Below are 13,026 nucleotides of genomic sequence, written 5' to 3'. Positions count from 1 at the left end.
GTTCATGAGTTTGAGCCCCTTGTCAGGCTCTGTGCTGACATCTCAGAGCCTGAAGCCTGCTTCAGATTCTGTGTCTCCCTCTCTCTCTGCCCCTCTTCTGGCTCATGCACTGTCTGTCTGTCTGTCTCTCTCTGCCCCCCACCCCAAATAAACATTTAAAAAATTCTGGGTTAATTTAGAACCATCTTGATTTTGCAACATAGAGTTCTCGCCCTCAAAGAGCTTGGTCTTAAGCACTTGGTGTCTGCTCCTTCCTGCTCCCAGAGACTCCAACACTGTCTGACTTCCCCTATATGCTGCCCTGATAGGCTAACCAGACTGGATATGAAATAATATCCAATTACTCCCTTCATCCTGTGAAAACAAAAATTTGTTTGAGGCTCTGGCAGATACTAAGAGGCATGTTTTCACTTCTAGTTGCCATCCTGGTAGAAAATTAGAGACCTACCTTCCAGTCATGAGTCATGTCTTACCTTCTGATAGAGTTCAAGTGCAACACCAGGAGGGAATTGAGGCATCTGACTTGGGCCAGGATGCCTGTTCTTTGTGAGTTTTCCAGATCCCTAATCAAGCTCTTTACACTCCAATTACTGAGAAGCAGCCACGGAGCTATTCACCCAAATCAGCTCACTTCTGCTGCAGTTCATGTTTCCATAGGTACAAGGGAGAGAAGCCAATGTTCCTCAAGAATCCTCAAGGTTTCCATAAAATCCTTGGAAAGGGAGGATAGTCTCCAAGGAACTCCACACCTGACTGTAAGGTACCTCAGCAAACCTTTCTTCCAGAATGTTTTGTTCCAGAGAGCTCATCATTAAAGAGTTTGAAACCTTATCTTGGCTGGATGCTCAAAAACTGTTTATGGTAAATCTTTCCTGGCTACCACAGCTTTCTCTTGTCTTCATCAAGCATCTGAAATTATTGTTTTATTGGAGAAACAGAAGTATCCAGGCACAATTTAAATGGGCTTTCTCAAAGTCACTGAGAGAGCATCTTCAGATTCTCTGACATAAGATGTCCCATGTATTACTAAGTTACCTCAATTATCATGGAATCAAAAAATATATTTGAGAAACTATAAAATAATACTGGTAGTAGCAGTAATCCCTTAGCATATTATGACTTATAAAGCTTTTTTTTACAGTATTATCAACAAGGGTTAAAATTTAATGAGAGCTTAAATGAGCTTACTATGTACCAAATGTTGAGCCACTTACATGCATTTTCACCTTTAATGTTCATAAAACCTTATAGAAGATTGTCCCTACTTTACAAAGAAAGAAAGAAAGAAAGAGAAGAAAGAAAAAGAGAAAGAAAGAGAAGAAAGAAAAAGAGAAATAAAGAAAGAGAAGAAAGAGAAGAAAGAAAGAAAGAAAGAAAGAAAGAAAGAAAGAAAGAAAGAAAGAAAGAAAGAAAGAAAGAAAGAAAGAAAGAAAGAAAGAAAGAAAGAAAAATTGAAGAGAGGCTAAAAAATTGCCAAAGAGTTCACGCTGATTAATGATGGAGTGGGCTCTCTAACATAGGTATGTCTAACTCCAGAGCTTGTACCACCCAAATGCCTATAGGGGTCAGACAGGTGATGTTAAAAGGAAGAGGTCAGGTGTTAACACATTTCTACTGGTTCCTTCTGGTCTTCCAGATTTCTATATCTGAAGAAGAGCTCTTGTCCTTGGATCTCTTTTCTACCTACCCTTACTTCCTAAGTGATTTCATCCAGTCCCAACTACATACCAAGGACTCCCAAGTGTTTAGGTTGGTCCCCAGTGTCTCCCAAACATCTAGACCTGTATACCCAATGACTATTGTTCCTTTCCACGGATGTCTAATAGGCATCTCAAATTTAACATGTTCAAACCCAAACTCTTGAGTCTCTTCCCTAGAGGTCAATCCTCCCTAGACGGAACCCCAGGGTTCCCTGTCCCAATAAATAGCCCCACCATTCATGCATGCGCTTACACCAAAATCGTTAGGGTCATTCTTGCTGCACCTTTTGCTTTCATACCCCATAACCAATCCTCTAGCAAATCTTACAGTCTACTCCAAAGAATATTCCAGATCTCTCTATCCTGCCTGCACTGCTATTATCATAGTTCAAGCCACCATCATGTCTGGCCTGGACCAACGCACATTCCTCCTAATATTCCTCCCTGTGTCCTCTTTGTCCCCAGACCAATTTATGCTGAGGGTAAACATCATTTGGGTAAGAAACTATCAGCATGCGGGAGGGCTGACTGCTTAAACACTGTCAGTTTTACCTACATCCTCCATCTGGCTTAAAGACTATCACCATTCATGACATTGCTCCCAAATGACCACAGTCACCGATCTTTTGCTTTGAGTCCCAAATCACCTGTTTAGCAACCTTGGCATAGAATCAGTGCTCACCACAGGGCCACTGGGTGTTCCTTCTGTACCAGCTCCCTTTCTATCCCTGGATTTCCTGTGCCAAGTTCCTGAGGCCAACTGTATCTTGTCCCAACTTCTATTCAGCGGGCCTCAGTTTGGATGACTGGGTTTATGCTGGTTCTGTGCTTTTATATATGATGGTTGTCAGAGGAAGCCACAAGAGAAAGACACTGGAGAGGCCCAGGAAAAGAAAGATTACTATACTCATAAGTCCTAGAAAGGGGGTTACTGCATACCATGCAGGATCACAGGGGAAGTCAGGTTTTTGGTCAGGTGGCAGAAGACATGAGTGAGGGAAAACTTAGGCCACAGTCTTTGTTGAGGTTTCTGTAGGAAAGGTAAGACTGAACACAGTAAACAGTTTAGGGTTGGCTAGTCTGAATAATTTTGGCAGGCTCTAAACTATGGGGGTAGTCCCTAGTTGCCAGGCACCTGGCCCTGGGAGGATTAAGGTAGAGAAATATTACTTTTTTTGGGTGAACAGACCTAGTGCTTCTCTCCAATCTGACCCTTGAGCCTAGGTACAGAGTTGTACTGAAACAGATTTCTGGAGGGTTCTGGAGGCAAGGTAATCACTACACTGGTTTACAGAGGGCCCGTCTACTCCCCGAGTGTGGCATGCTATATATAATAAGAAAACTTAATCAGCCCAGGGGATGGAGGCAGCCAGGTTCTCTTCCACCTCAGACCAAAGTGCTCAGATGGGCACAGCTTAGCAGCCAGGAAATAAAAATGATACAAACTCAATAAATTTAACTTAGGCTCAAGAGCCAGAAATGGACTATGTAAGAAACATCCCGAAGAAGTAAACTGATGGATTAGAATCTGCACCTGTGACCTGGGCCTCTTAAGACCCTTTGATGAGTAGGATTTACTCAAGATAGTACCAGAGGCCCAGCTGGGCAAGATTTTCCCTGTGAGCCAGTAGAATCTCAGATGGTGGGTCACCTCAGGCTGAGGACAGGCTCCCTTCAATCTGAGGAATGAGCCAGCCTATCAGACAATGCTGGACTCACAACTCTGCCCTTCCACCCGCAGATCTGTGACCCAGAACTTTCGCAGAGCTTCACCAAGCACCTCGACAGACACTGTCTCATTTGACCTTCTCAAAACCCCAGTGGGTTAGGTCAGACGGCGTGTTAGTTTCTCAGGATGCCGTAGCAAGTTACCAAACTGTCTGCAAACAACAGAAATTGATTATTTCACGGTTCTAGAAGTCTGAAATCAAGTGGTCAGCAGGGTTGGTTCCTTCTGGATACTGTCAGGGGGAATCTATTCCTTGCTTTTCTCCTCACTCCTGGTGGCTGCCCGTAATCCCTGGCATTTCCTGGCTGATACACGTATCACTTAATCTCTGCCTCTGTCTTCACATGGCCTTTCTGTCTGGATCTCTCTTCCGTGTATCCATTTCTATCTCTTTCTTATAGGATAACCACCACTGCATTTAGGGCCCATCTTAATCCAGGATGATCTCAAGACCCTGGCCTTAATTACATCTGCAAAGACCCTTATCCAAATAAAGTCATATGGTGAGATTCCAAGCATGGATTCTAGCACTTGGTTAGATCCAAGTAGACACATTTTTTGGAGGTCACTATTCAGCTCAGGCAGATAGGCAGATAGTATTCCTATCCAGAGATAGGGACATTGAGGCTCCAGGAGGTTAACTTACTCAAATCACAAAGCTATTGGTGAAAGTTCCTAAACAGGAAGAGAGAGGATGTGCTATAGCATACCTCTGGGGACCTTCTGAGGCATTAGGAGTCCCAACTACCTGTTTGGCTCTAAGTAGGTATTCCAAGTTGTAATATGCTGGATGTTAATTTTAGATAAAGGAAACATCTTTGACTAAAAATTAAGAGGCAATATCAAGATCAAATCACTTTTATATACTTTTATGCCCAGCTGCTTTCAACAGGATTTCCTTTCCAATTTCTAGGTGGTTACTTTAAAGCTACCATCTCTGAGAACACACCTCTTTTAGGTTGTTTATTTATATTTATGTGACAAGCATTTGTCCATTGTTTTATCAGTGTCAGACACTGTTCTGGGAAGCACAGCTATGAAGTGTAAAACACAGCCTTTGTCTGTAGGATGTCCCCTGTCTGGTGATGCACACAGGTGTCAGACTATTGCAGTCCAAAACAAAGACATGAGGGTAATGAAGGATGTTCCAAGTACCAGGGAAAGATGGAACCAGTAATTGTGCCTGAGAACCACAGGGAAGGGTTCAGAAGATGAGCTTTTATGGAGTGTGGAAAGAAAAGTAGTGTTTCCTCAGGGAGATATGTAGGGATAGGATACATGGGGAATAACATGTGCAAAGGTAATTACAAATAAGTAAATAGGGCTTTTATAGGGGAGGAAGAATTAGTGTCTTGTAAAGGATTAGAAAAGTTAAGCAGGAACCATTTTTACTAGACTTGTATGCCATATCTGAAGTTTGGGTTTTATCATAAACCACAGCAAACCACTGATGAGCCGTGAAGTGTGTATGTAAATGGATCTGCATTTCCAGTAGAATGGGAATATACAATCAGAGAGCTAGTTTGGAGACAAGGAGACCATTGGGAAGTTTTTTTTTGCGAAGGTCCAGACGTCAAATGCTTATTCTGATGGGACATGTGGCACTGGGGACGGAGGGGAGGCATTAACTAGAAAACTGTTTGCTTGTGTCCACTCTGAACCCCCACCAGGCTGAGTCCCTGCCCTCTTTTATGCTCCCACAGTGCTCATAGCATATTTGTGTGTATCACATTACATCATGTTTTGCTTTACAAGTCTGCTTCCATCATTAATCATGGATTTCCCGAGATCGTGCCTTATTCATCTTTGTTTCCCAGAACTTAACAGAGATGTCCAATAAATACGTATTGACCGAATTTTTAATGAGGCAGAACCAACAAGAATTGGTGATCAATAAGATGTGGGGAGTGAGGAGGAAGAGAGGAGTCAAGAATGACTCCAAAGCCTTGCTTTTATGGCTGGGGAAAGGTGATGCCATTACTAGTAGGGGAAAGACGGAGAAGCTTTAGCCGGCCTGGACTTACCGTTGCTCTTGTTAGTTCTTTGAGGAAAGATAACTCATCGCACTGAGCTTGGTACTGCGTGTCAAATACTTCATAAATTCTGTTAGGTTAAATTGCCTGATGGAGAAAACCTACCACCTAATGGCTAACATCACTAGAGTGAGATTCAGAACTGAGGTCTACCACTGATCCTACTCCGCCACTCACTCACCCTGAGCTGAGGGAAGAGGTCTAGCCTCTCTACCTGAACGGCCATGCTTACAAACCCAAATGCTCCAAATGCCACCTCTCCCTGGAAGCCCTCCCTGACTTCCCAATTTGACATAATCTCCACTTCTTCCAATATTCATTGCCTTTTTCCCCCTCTCCTGCATGTCTCACGGTACTTTCATTACTCTCCACTTTTTGCTATAGTTCAGGATGTGCATGTCCTCTCTTCATAGATTAAAACTACCAAGAGCAGGATTCACACCAAATTTATTTACTAACAGTAAGGAGCATAACACCATTTTTTATACTTTTGCTGAAGAAATGAATGAAAGTCATTAAAAGGTGCAGAAATGGCTCCCAAAGACTCCTCCTAGGTTTTATATTTATTTGAGAATCATAACCTGGTCTAGGGGTCAGTCGGGGAGCAGGGGAGAGGAAAGGGAAATTTCTAGGGAAAAAGGACTCCACTTTTCTGGTAAGGCAGGGTATCCCACAAGAAATTGCAACCACTTCCCTGATGCTGCCCTGGCTTAGAGAATAACAGGATGAGAATCTGGCCCATTGAGTCTGGAAAAAAATTGAAGACGACATTCAGGATGGGCCGGTGGTTGGTTCCCTTAAAGCCTCTGAAAATGTTCTCTTTAGCTATGCCCCTTCTCGTCACTGAAACTGCTTCCAATTTATTGCCTACACAAGCTTCTACTTTGGCTGGGCTGCTTATTTCAGTGTCCAATTATCCAAACAGGCTCTGACAAGGATTAGGTTAGGGTCACACACACGCACACACCCCCTGCCCACGCCCACACCCTTGCAGAGTCCTGGCTGGAGCTTGCCGGGTCAATGAGAGACGCCCCCTAGCGCGGCTCCTAAATCAGCGCCTGTGGGGGCGGCTGACAGTGCCGCCGAGTCCTCCTTGCTGTGAGGGCTCCCATTTGTAATCGACTAAAATACTTTGGGCTGCTGTGACTCATGCCCGCCTGACATTTGCCTAATTAATTCTGGCTCTTAAATTCCCGCTCTCTCTTCCGTGAAGGGGCGGCAGGGAGCTTGGGGAAGTGGGATACGACAGGAGCTCCAGGTGAATATACAGTAGAGCCAGCAAAAGGACAGGCTTCCCCTGCAGAGGGATGGGCAGCAGGAGCCCTCACAGCTCTCCAGGGATCCTGCTGGGGCCAGTTGAGGGTTCTGCAGCCTGTTGGGGAGGCCTGGTAAGGCAGGGGTCCAGAGGGGCCTGGCCTCTTGCTATTGATCTGATATCGACACAGATGCACTCCTGGCGTCTGGGCAGTGCTAGGAGAAGTGGAGGGTCTGACTTGTGTACATTGTAGACAGGACACAAATGAGGCAGCTTGCCCTCTGCAGCATGATCTGTTGCCAAACTATTTCTCCATTTGGGGGTGTTTTGATGGGGCTTGAGATGCTGACAAGGGATTGTAGGACTCAGGAAGCAGTGCTTTTTAAACTTTTGCATCCATTAAAGTCATCCAGGAAGCTTGTGAAAATGCAAATTCCTTGGCCCTGTCCCTCAGAGATTCATTACAGGCATTTCTTCCAGGAACAGTCCTTCCAGAAGCATTGATAACCTCCTTTGATAGTGCTAATTTTCTCTCCCTTCTTTCTAAACTCATAGGGAAGAATCCCAACACCAGATCTATCCAATTCCCTCCTTCTTGGACACTAAGTGCTGTTGGATAAACACACATGCGTGGGCAGACTAGTGGTCCTCAAACCACTAGCTATGACCCAACCACCACATGGTGGTCCTGTCACCTCACTAACCCATTTCCAAGGACATTTTACATCCCTTTGCCACTTTCCCCAACTCTGCCTACACCACCTGCCCACCCCAGTCTTTGCAAACCAGCTTTAAGTTCCACTTCACAGAAGAATAGTAGTTGTTAGGTTGGAAATCCATTCTCTCTCAAACCTACCAAGAAGCTTATCCACACAAGCACCCTTTCTTCTTCTAGTCGCAGGGGAAAAGATCTCAGTCAGCCTCTTTCATCAGTGTCTTAATTACTCCCTTGCCCTATCCTCTCTTTATTGGCTCTTTCTTCCTAACACATATACATATCCAAATCTCTCAATCTTAAAAATCATCCCTGCGGCACCTGGGTAGCTCAGTCGATTAAGTGTCTGACTTGGGCTCAGGTCATGATCTTGTGGTTCATGAGTCCAAGCCCCATGTCTTTGGATTCTGTGTCTCCCTCTGTCTCTGCCTCCCCCCCCCCCCCGCCCACTCACGCTCTGTCTCTCTTTCAAAAATAAATAAACATGTAAAAAAGTTATAAAAATCACCCCGCAACCCTAACCCTTCATTCACCATTCTAGGACCTTTCTTCCCTTGACCAACCTTTTGAATGAATGGTTTTACCTCAACTATCTCCACTTTTCACCTCCTCCATTTATTATACTCACCCTGTCCCCATTCCACTATCTTCTGAAATTGCTCTCAGTATAGAAAATGATCTTCCGTTGCCAAATACAATTGATACATTTCTGACCCTATTTCACTTGACATCTGGGCAGCTTGTGAACCTGTCTGGATCTCCTTCCTTGAAACTGTCTTCTTCCCTGGCTCTACTGCCTGTAGGACTATTCCCATTCATTTTCCTTCCCAGACTCCCTTCTTTACCTGCTTTAAAAGAAGGTTTTTCCCTGGGTTCCATTCTCATTCCACACACTCTCATGGCTCCAACCACCATCCATTACCTGATGTCTCCCGAATCTGTATCCTGAGCCCAGATCTGTTCCATGATCTCTGATATATTAGTGGCTTATTGCATAGCTCCATTCCATTGGATAGCCTAACACAGAGTTTTAACTCATGTCCAAAACAGAATTACCATTCCTTAATCTCTGCCAATTTTACATTACCTCTTTTTCTATATTTTGTAACTCAGTGTTTCTCTACATTTTTCACTTATTTTTATGTTCTGGCCAAAATGTCACCTTTTCAGAGAAGGTTCTCCAACTACCTTAACTAAAATAGCAATCCTATCCCCACCTTCGCTTAAATGCCATCCCCTGATCCTGTGTTTTCTTCATAGACTATATAGCTAAACATTGCTAATTTTATTTTTTGGTCTCTCCCACTTAAAGGCTCGACAAAGACAGGAAATTTGTCTCATCTACTTCAGCATCTCCAGTGTCTAGAATGATGCCTGGCAAGAATAATTATTAGTCAAGGGAATGAATAAAAGCTTGGTTCAATAGAATCCCATGGAGTGCTTTGAAAATGTAGATGTATGGGCCCAACTCCACCTACTAAATCAGGATATCCAAGGATCAAGTCCAGGAATTTGCATTTTAAAAAGCTCTCCAAGTTAGTTCTTGGAAGAACTAGCTCCTAACTAGAGGGATGTCACTACCATTGACCCAAGATCCTGCACATCCTCCCTAACTCACCCTTCCCCTTACTTTATAGATCCATCACAACCATGCCCTGTTTTTCTCTCCCCTTGTCATCTTGTCCCATCCATTCTAATGTTTTTGACATTATTTAAATATGTACCCTTCTTTCTATTTGCCAATGTCACTACCTTCACTCCATTATCAATTTTTGTCAGTGACCCAGGGAGGTTTCTAATTGATATCTCTACCTCCAGTCTTGAACTAATGCAATCCATTTTTCTATCCTTTCCACAAATGGAACTTTCTAAGATGCAAATATAATTACATCACTCCTCTGTTAAAAACCTTCCATCTATTCCTTATTGCCTTCAAAATTAGGCTAAAATCCATTATCGTGTTCTGACTGCCACATATCTCCAGTGTCAGCCTTCCTGAGTGAAACTTATCCTCTAAAATACCTAGGAATAAATTTAACTAAGAAGGTGAAAGACCTGTAGTCAGAAAACTATAAAATATTCACAAAATAAATTTGAACACTACACCAACAAAAAGATATACCATGCTCATGGTTTGAAAGAATTAACATTGTTAACGTGTCCATACTACTCAAAACAATGTATAGATTCAATACAATCCTTATCAAAATACCCATAGTATTTTTCATAGGGCTTGAAGAAATAATCCTAAAATTTGTATAGAACCACAAAAGACCCCAAATAGCCAAACAATCTCAAGAAAGAAGAACAAAGCTGGAGGTATCACAGTCCCAGATTTCAAGTTATACTATAAAATATCAAACCAATATGGTACTGGGCCAAAAAATAGACACATAGATCAATAGCATAGGATAGGATAGAGCACCAGAAATAAACCTATGCTTATATGGTGAGTTAATCTAGGACAAAGGAGGCAAGAATAGACTGTTGGTAAAAGATAGTTTTTTCAATAAATGCTATGGTGGGGGGGGTGTGGGAGTGCAACTGGGTGGGTCAGTCGGTTGAGCGTCTGACTCTTGGTTTCGGCTCAGGTCACAATCCCAGGCTTATGGGATCAAGCCTTAGGTCAGGATCCATGCTGGGTGTGGAGCCTGCTTGAGATTCTTTCTCCTTCTCTCTCTCTTTCTCTCTCTCTCTCTCTCTCTCTTTCTCTCTCTCTCTGCACCCCTCTTTTTCCCCCTCTGCACCTCTCCCCTGCTCCTGTGATCTCTCACTCTTGCTCTCTAATAAAAACAAATTAAATTTAAAATTTAAAAACAATGCTTTTGGGAAAACTGGAGAGCTATATGCAAAAAAATAAAAGAGGACCACTTTCTTACACTATACACAAAGATTAACTCAAAATGTATTAAAGAAGTAGACGTGAGACCTGAAACCATAAAACTCCTGGAAGAAAACAGAAGCAGTAATCTCTTAGACTTCTGCCTTAGCAACATTTTTCTAAATATGTCTTATCAGGCAAGAGAAACAAAAACAAAAATAAGCTATTGGGACTATCCCAAAATAGAAAGCTTCTGCACAGTGAAGGAAACCATCAACAAAACAAAAAGGCAACCTATGCAATGGGAGAAGGTATTTACAAATGATATACATGATATAGGGTTAATATCCAAAATACATAAAGAACTTACACAAATCAACACCAAAAAAACCCTCCAAATGATCCACGTAAGTAATGGGAGGACAAGAATAGACTTTTTTCCAAAGAAAACATACAGATAGCCAATAAGCACATGAAAATATACTTGACATCACTAACTACCACAGAAATCCAAATCAAAACCCCAATGAGATCATGTCACACCTGTCAGAAAAGCAAGCATTAAAAAGACATGAAATAAGTGTTGGCAAGGATGCAGAGAAAAGGGAACCTCATGCACTGTTAATGGGAACGTAAACTGGTGCAAACACTCAATAATTAAAAACAGAAATACCATACGATCCAGCAATTCCACTATGGGCTATTTACTCAAAGAAAATAAAAACACTACTGGAAAAGATACGCACCCTTGATTTATTTCAGCATTATTTATGATAGCCAAGATATGGGATCAGCTCAAGTGTCCACCAATAGATGAGTGGATAAAGAAGATAGTGTGTGTGTACACACACACACACACACACACACACACACACACACAATGGAATATTACCCAGCCATAAAAAAGAATGAGGTCTTGCCATTTGTAACAACACGGATGGAGCTAGAATGTATTATGCCAAGTGAAATACCTCAAAGATAAATATTACATAATTTCACTTACATATGGAATCTAAACAGCAAAACAGAATTTAAAAAAACCAGAAATAGAGTCAAAATACAGAGACATAAACTAGTGGTTGCCAGAGGAAGGGGCTGGGGGATGGACTAAATAGGTGAAGAGGTTTAAGAGGTATAAACTTCCGGTTATAAAATAAATAAGTCACAGAGATGGGAAGTACAACATAGGGAGTATAGTCAATAACATTGTAATAATTTCATATGGTGACAGACGGTGACTACACTTACCATGGTGAGCATAGGATTGTTGAATCTCTATGTTGTACACCTGAAACTAATATAACATTGTATGTCAACTATACTTCAATTAAAGAATGATAATTGGGGCGCCTGAGTGGCTCAGTTGGTTAAGCATCCAACTCTTGATCTCAGCTCAGGTCCTGATCTCATGGTTCAATGGTTTGAGCCCAGCATCAGGAGTTGCACTGTCAGCGCAGAGCCTGCTCGGGAGTCTCTCCCCGCCCCCTTTCTTTCTGCCCCATCTCCTCTCCCCCAAGCACTCTTTCTCTCTTTGTCTCTCTCTCTCTCAAAATAAATAAACTTTAAAAAAAGGATAACAAAACAAAAATGAAAATTAGGGGTGCCTGGATGGCTCAGTTGGTTAAGCCTCTGACTTTGGCTTGGGTCATTATCTCGTAGTTTGTGAGTTTGAGCCCCACATCAGAGTCTGTGCTGACAGCTTGGAGCCTGGATTCTGCTTTGGATTCTGTGTCTCCCTCTCTCTCTTCCCCTCCTAGCTTGTACTCTGTGTGTGTCTCTCTCAAAAATAAGTAAACATTAAAAAAAAATAGACCACTTTGCACAACTTCGTATTTATCATCTCCCCTCAGAGTCTGCTTGTTTATAGCTGCTGTTCCTTTGGTCAGCACTTCCCTCGGCTCCCCACCCCCCCACCCCCCCACCCCCGCCGGCCAACACAATTAGTCACCTCCTCCAAGTCAGGTTTGGGACCTCTTTCAGAACCAGGTGCACTTCAAGGTCAAAGCTGAATTGGAGTGGTTTCTTCCAACTGTAGATCTCTTAAATGCAGGCCTGTGCATTTGAACTTTGTATCCTCGGAACATATAGTAGGCATGTGCTGAAGCCAGCTTGCCCCAGTGAGAGAGAGCCAACTGAGCACATGTCTTCCCAATTCCACATTTATGCTGATAACTCGTAATCAGCCATGGTGGAAGTTATCCATACCACAGAGGTTGGCAGATGCTATAAATGAGGATTTTTTTTTTCTGGAGAGCTGGTTGTTAAACATGTATCAGCATACCACTCCCTACAAGAAAACATGTCTAACATTCAGTGCACAGTCAGTTCAATGTTTGTTGGATAAGTGAATTAATGCATGAAAAAATAAAATTTTAGGAGTCAAAGTCATCTCCTTAAAACTTCCAACTTTATGTTTTCTGTTATGACACAATGCCTATCCACGTTCTCTTTCATAAAACTATTTTTAAACTGAATAAAGAAATCGCTGTCACGTTTCTCCATAGTCTTCTATTTTTCTTAATGCAGTTCCCCGACCTGACTCCTTGAGCCACTCCCCAGGGCACTCACCCCTCTGGCAATGTCCCTGGAGAGGCTCTCGTGTGTCAGGGTTCCTTTTTAAGAAGCGTGGCTCCCAAATGGGGCACAATGCTCTAGGGATGGTCTAACCAGAGCTGGCCACAATGCAACTATGGATTTCAGTAGCAGGTACATGGTGCTTTAGTCACTGAAGCCTGAACTGTGCTCACACAGACACCCTTATGTGCATACGCAC

This window comes from Prionailurus bengalensis, chromosome E4 (assembly GCF_016509475.1).
Source record: "Prionailurus bengalensis isolate Pbe53 chromosome E4, Fcat_Pben_1.1_paternal_pri, whole genome shotgun sequence".
NCBI classification, from domain to species: domain Eukaryota; kingdom Metazoa; phylum Chordata; class Mammalia; order Carnivora; family Felidae; genus Prionailurus; species Prionailurus bengalensis.
Note: the sequence above shows the minus strand (reverse complement) of the source record.